The following is a 7,344-nucleotide window of genomic DNA, read 5'->3' on the forward strand; positions in this document are numbered from 1 at the left end:
CCCATTTTTCTCGTAAAAAAAGATACGACAAAATAGATCACAAGAAAATAAAAATTTTAGAGTTTATGTATGCAAAAAAAATTGAAAAATTTAATAAATTTAATTGAAGAAAATTATTTCACACACTAAAAATGAACACCAAAGTTTTGTTATCCATGTTTGGGAAATTCCACTAGTACAACCCCTATTAGCTTGGTGGAATTTTACAAGAAAGATATTTCTAATTGATCCTAACATGTTTTAAATTTAGTGGATATGCTTGCCAGAAACATGTTGAAGATGCAAATGACCTAATGATCAAAAAATTTCAAGGAGTAGAAAAAATTAAATTCTCAAGTTAACGTGTGGTGGGGATATTTACCAGAGCCAAACAACCCACTTTTTGACAATTTTACAAAAAGCGGACCTAACAATCAAAGATCATCATAAATGTTTTGATCGATTAATGGTGTGTAACGGCTATAATTTTGGTTAGAAATGACTTATGATTTTGGAGTTAACGCTCAGTTCAAAATGCCTCCCTTCTTCCAATGATTGCAAAACAAAATATATAAAAAACTGAAAGAGTTCACAATCCTTAAAAATCACAAATACTTTTTGGAATTATGTCTCTCAGCATTTGTGCATTTCAATTCTTGATGTTCAATTTTTTTTCAAACTTGAGTTTTCACTCTCCCTTTTTTCTCGTAAACAAAAAGAAATGGCAAAATAGATCGGAACAAAATGAAAATTTTAGAGTTTATGTATGAAATTTTTTTTGAAAACTATAATAAATGCAAGTGAAGAAAATTATTTCACGCACTAAAAATGAACATCAAAGTTTTGTTATCCATGTTTCGGAAATTCCACTAGTACAACCCCTTATAGCTTGGTGGAATTTTATAAGAAAGAGATTTATAATTGATCCTAACATGCATTAAATGTGGTGGATATGCATGCCAGAAACATGTTGAAGATGTAAATGACCTAATGATCCAAAAATTTCAAGAAGTAAAAAAAATTAAATTCTCAAGTTAACATGCGGTGGGGATATTTAACAAACAACCCACTTTTTGCCCACTTTTTGCCTATGTGACAAAAAGCGTACCTAACAATCATAGATAATCTTAAATGATTAGATCGATTAATGAAGTGTAACAGCTATAGTTTTTGTTAGAAATGACTTATGGTTTAGGAGTCAACGCTCAGTTCAAAATGCCTCCCCTCTTCCGATGATTGCAAAACCAAAGATTTAAAAAACTAAAAGAGTTTACTATCCTAAAAAATCTTAGATACTTTTTTGGAATTATCTCTCTCAGCATTGGTGTTTTTTCATTATGGATGTTCAATTTTTTTTCAAACTTGAGGTTTCACTCACCCATTTTTCTCGTAAACAAAAAGATAAGGCAAAATAGATCACAACAAAATGAAAATTTTAGAATTTAAGTTTGCAAATTTTTTTGAAAAGTTTATTAAATGTAAGTGAAGAAAATTATTTCACGCACTAAAAATGAACACCAAACTTTTGTTATCTATGTTTGGGAAATTCCACTAGTACAACCCATAATAGTTTGGTGGAATGTTTTAAGAATGAGATTTCTAATTGATCCTAACATGTTTTAAATGTGGTGGATATGCATGCCAGAAACATGTGGAAGATGCAAATGCCCTAATGATCCAAAAATTTCAAGGAGTAGAAAGAATTAAATTCTCAAGTTAACGTGTTCTGGGGATATTTACCAGGGCCAAACTACCAACTTTTTGCCTATTTTTAAAAAAGCGGACCAAACATTCATAGATCATCGTCAATGTTTTGATCGATTAATGATGTGTAACGGCTATAATTTTTGTTAGAAATGACTTATGGTTTGGGAGTCAACGCTTAGTACAAAATGCCTCCCCTCTTCCGATGATTGCAAAACCCAATATATAAAAATCTAAAAGAGTTTACAATCCTTTAAAATCACAAATACGTTTTTGAATGATCTCTCTCAGCATTTTTGTATTTCCATTCTGGATGTTCAATTTTTATTCAAACTTGAGTTTTCACTCTCCCATTTTTCTCATAAACAAAAAGATAAGGCAAAATAGATGACAACAAACTGAAAATTTTAGAGTTTATTTATGCAAAAATATTTGAAAACTATAATAAATGTGAATGAAGAAAATTATTTCACGCACTAAAAATGAACACCAAAGTTTTGTTATCCATGTTTGGGAAATTCCTCTAGTAGAACCCCTAATAGCTTAGTGGAATTTTATAAGAAAGAGACTTCTAATTGATCTTGACATGTTTTAAATGTGGTGGATATGCTTTCTAGAAACATGTTGAAGATCTAAATGACCTAATGATCCAAAAATTTCAAGCTGGAGAAAAAATTAAATTCTCAAGTTAACGTGCGGTGGGGATATTTACTAGAGCCAAACAAACCACTTTTTACCTATTTTACAAAAAGCAGACCTAACAATCATAGATCATCATAAATGTTTTGATCGATTAATGATGTGTAACGGCTATAATATTTTTTAGAAATGACTTATCGTCTGGGAGTCAACGCTCAGTTCAAAATGCCTCCGCTATTCCGATGATTGCAAAACCCAATATATAAAAAACTAAAAGATTTTAAAATCCTTGAAAATCTTAGATAGTTTTTCGAATTATTATCTCTCTCAGCATTTGTGCATTTCCATTTTGGACTTTCAATTTTTTTTCAAACTTGAGTTTTCACTCTCCCATTTTTCTCGTAAACAAAAAGAAAAGGCAAAATTGATCTCTACAAAATAAAAATTTTAGAGTTTATGTATGCAAAAAAATTAAAAATTATAATAAATGTAAGTGAAGAAAATTATTTCACGCACTAAAAATGAACACCAAAGTTTTGATATCCATGTATGGGAAATTCCACTAGTACAACCCCTAATAGCTTGGTGGAATTTTATAAGAAAGAGATTTCTAATTGATCCTAACATGTTTTAAATGTGGTGGATAAGCATGCTAGAAATTTGTTGAAGATTCAAATGACCTAATGATCCATAAATTTCAAGAAGTATAAAAAATTAAATTCTAAAGTTGACATGTAGTGGGGATATTTATCAGAGCCAAACAACCCAGTTTTTGCGAATTTTACAAAAAGCAGACGTAACAATAATAGATCATCATAAATGTTTTGATTGATTAATGATGTGTAATGACTACAATTTTTGTTAGAAATAACTTCTGGTTTGGGAGTCAACGCTCAGTACAAAATGCCTCCCCTTTTCCAATGATTGCAAAACCCAATATATAGAAAACTAAAAGAGTTTACTATCCATAAAACTTATAGATACTTTTTAGAATTATCTCTATCAGCATTTGTCCATTTCCATTTTGGATGTTTAATTTTTTTTCAAATCCAAACTTGAGTTTTCACTCTCCCATTTTTGTCGTAAACAAAAAAGATAAGGAAAAATAGATCACAACCAAATGAAAATTTTAGAGTTTCTGTATGGAAAAAAAATTTGAAACCTATAATAAATGTAAGTGAAAAAAAATATTTCACGCCCTAAAAAAGAACACCAAAGTTTTTTTATCCATGTATTGGAAATTCCACTAGTACAACCCCCAATAGCTTGGTGGAATTTTATAAGAAAGAGATTTCTAATTGATCCTAACATGTTTTAAATGTGGTTGATATGCAAGCCAGAAACATGTTGAAGTTGCAAATGACCTAATGATCCAAAAATTTCAAGGAGTAGAAAAAATTAAATTCTCATGTTAACGTGCGGTGGGGATATTTACCAGAGCCAAACAACCCACTTTTAGCCAATTTTACAAAAAAGTGGACCTAACAATCATAGATCATCGTTAATGTTTTGATCGATTAATGATGTGTAATGACTATAATTTTTGTTAGAAATGACTTATGGTTTGGGTGTCAAGAATTAGTTCAAAATGGCTCCCCTCTTCTGATGTTTGCAAAACCCAATATATAAAAAACTAAAAGGGTTTACAATCCTTAAAAATCACAGAAACGTTTTGGAATTATCTCTCTCAGCATTTGTGCATTTCCATTATGGATGTTTAATGTTTTTTCAAACTTAAGTTTTCACCCTCCCATTTTTCTTGTAAACAAAAAAGAAGGCAAAATAGATCACAACAAAATGAAAATTTTAGAGTTTATTTATGCAAAAAAAAATTGAAAACTAAAATAAATGTAAGTGAAGAAAATTATTTCACGCACTATAAATGAACACCAAAATTTTGTTATCCATGTTTGGGAAATTCCACTAGTTCAACCCCTAATAGCTAGGTGAAATTTTATAAGAAAGTGATTTATAATTGATCCTAACATGTTTTAAATGTCGTGGAAATGCATCCCAGAAACATGTTGAAGATGCAAATGACCTAATGATCCAAAAATTTCAACGAGTAAAAAAAAGTAAATTCTCAAGTTAACGTGCGGTGGGGATATTTACCAAAGCCAAACAACCAAGTTTTTGCCTGCTTTACAAAAAGTGGACCTAACAATCATAGATCATCATAAATGTTTTGACCGATTAATGATATGTAACGGATTTAATTTTTGTTAGAAATGACTTATGGTTTGGGAGTCAACGCACAATTCAAAATGCCTCCCCTCATCCGATGATTGCAAAACCCAATATATAAAAAACTAAAAGAGTTTACAATCGTTAAAAATCAGAGAAACTTTTTGGAATTATCTCTCTCAACATTAGTGCATTTCCATTCTGGATGTTCAATTTTCTTTCACACTTGAGTTTTCACTCTCCCAATTTTCTCGTAAACAAAAAGATAAGGAAAAATGGATCACAATAAATTGAAAATTTCAGAGTTTATGTATGCAAAAAAAATTGAAAACTATAATAAATGTAAGTGAAAAAATTATTTCACACACTAAAAAAGAACACCAAAGTTTTCTTGTCCATGTTTGGGAAATTCCACTAGTACAACCCCTAATAGCTTTTTGGAATTTAATTAGAAAGAGATTTCTAATTGATCCTAACATGTTTTAAGTGTGGTGGATATGCATGCCAGAAACATGTTGAAGATGCAAATGACCTAATCATCCAAAGATTTTAAGGAGTAGAAAAAATTAAATTCTCAAGTAAAAGTTCGGTGGGGATATTTGCCTGAGCCAGACAACCCACTTTTTGTCTATTTTTCAAACAGTGGACCTAATAATCATAGTTCATCGTAAATATTTTGATCGATTAATGATGTGTAACGGCTATAATTTTTGTTAGAAATGACTTATGGTTTGGGAGTCAAGGCTCAGTTCAAAGTGGTTCCCCTCTTCCGAAGATTGCAAAACCTTATATATAAAAAACTGAAAGGGTTTACCATCCTTAAAAATCACGGTAATGTTTTGGAATTATCTCTCATAGCATTTGTACATTTCCATTCTGGATGTTTAATGTTTTTTTAAACTTGAGTTTTCACTCTCCCATTTTTCTCGTAAACAAAAAGATAAGGCAAAAGAGATCACAACAAAACAAAAATTTTAGAGGTTATGTATGCAAAATAATTTGAAAACTATAATAAATATAAATGAAGAAAATTATTTTACGCACAAAAAATGTACACCAAAGTTTTGTAATCCATGTTTGGGAATTTGCACTAGTACAGCCCCCAATAGCTTGGTGGAATTTTATAAGAAAGAAATTTCTATTTGATCCTAACATGTTTTAAATGTAGTGGATATGAATGCCAGAAACATGTTGAAGTTGCAAATGTCCAAATGATCCAAAAATTTCAAGGAGTAGAAAAAATTAAATTCTCAAGTTAACATTCGATGGGGATATTTACCAGAGCCAAACATACCACTTTTTGCGTATTTTAAAAAAAGCGGACCTAACAATCATTGATCATCGTAAATGTTTTGATCGATTAATGATATGTAACGGCCATAATTTTTGTTAGAAATAACTTATGGTTTAGGAGTCAACACTCAGTCCAAAATGCCTCCTCTCTTCTGATGATTGCAAAACCCAATATATAAAAAAGTAAAAGAGTTTACAATCCTAAAAAATCACAGATACTTTTTGGAATTATCTCTCTCAGCATTTTTGCATTTCTATTTTGGATATTCATTTTTTTTTCAAACTTGAGTTTTGACTCTCCCATGTTTCTCGTAAACAAAAAAATAAAGCAAAAGAGATCACAACAAAAAGAAAATTTTAGAGCGCATGTATGCAAAAAAATTAAAAACTACTATAAATGTAAGTGAAAAAAATTATTTCACGCTCTAAAAATGAACACCAAAGTTTTGTTATCCATGTTTGGGAAATTCCACTAGTACAACCCCTAATAGCTTGGTGGAATTTTCCAAGAAAGAGATTTCTAATTGATCCTAACATGTTTTAAATGTGGTCGATACGCATGCCAGAAACATGTTGAAAATGCAATGACCTAATGATCCAAAAATTTCAAGGAGAAGAAAAAATTAAATTCTCAAGTTAACATGCGGTGGGGAAATTTACCAGAGCCAAACAACCCACGTTTTGCCTATTTTACAAAAAGTAGACCTAACAATCATAGATCATTGTAAATGTTTTGACCGATTAATGATGTGCAATGGCTATAATTTTTGTTAGAAATGACTTATGGTTTGGGAGTCAATGCTCAGTTCAAAATGCCTCCCCTCTTGAGATGATTGCAAAACCCAATATGTAAAAAACTAAAAGAGTTTACAATACTTAAAAATCACAGAAACTTTTTGGAATTATATCTCTCAGCAATTGTGCATTTCCATTTTGGATGTTCAATTTTTTTCAAACTTGAGTTTTCACTCTCCCATTTTTCTTGTAAGCAAAAAGATAAGGCAAAATAGATCACAACAAAATGTAAATTATAGAGTTTATGAATACAAAAAAATTTGAAAACTATAATAAATATAAGTGAAGAAAATTTTTTCACGCACTAAAAATAAACATCAAAGTTTTGTTGTCAAAGTTTGGAAAATTCCACTAGTACAACCCCTAATAGCTAGATGGAATTTTATAAGAAAGAGATTTCTAATTGATCCTAACATGTTTTAAATGAAGTGGATATGAATGCCAGAAACATGTTGAAGATGCAAATGACTTAATGATGTAAAAATTTCAAGGAGTAGAAAAAATTAAATTCTCAAGTTAATGTGCGGTGGGGATATTTGCCAGAGCCAAACAAACCACTTTTTGCCTATTTTATGAAAAACAGACCTAACAATTATTGATCATCGTAAATGTTTTGATCGATTAATGATATGTAACGGCTATAATTTTTGTTAGAAATGACTTATGATTTGGGAGTCAACGAACAGTTCAAAAGGCCTCCTCTCTTCCGATGATTGCAAAACCCAATATATAAAAAACTAAAAGAGTTTA

This window comes from Aristolochia californica, unplaced genomic scaffold (assembly GCF_029961685.1).
Source record: "Aristolochia californica isolate CCGP_79_NKW_82.1479 unplaced genomic scaffold, dmAriCali1.0.hap1 SCAF_6, whole genome shotgun sequence".
In the NCBI taxonomy this organism is placed as follows: Eukaryota; Viridiplantae; Streptophyta; class Magnoliopsida; order Piperales; family Aristolochiaceae; genus Aristolochia; species Aristolochia californica.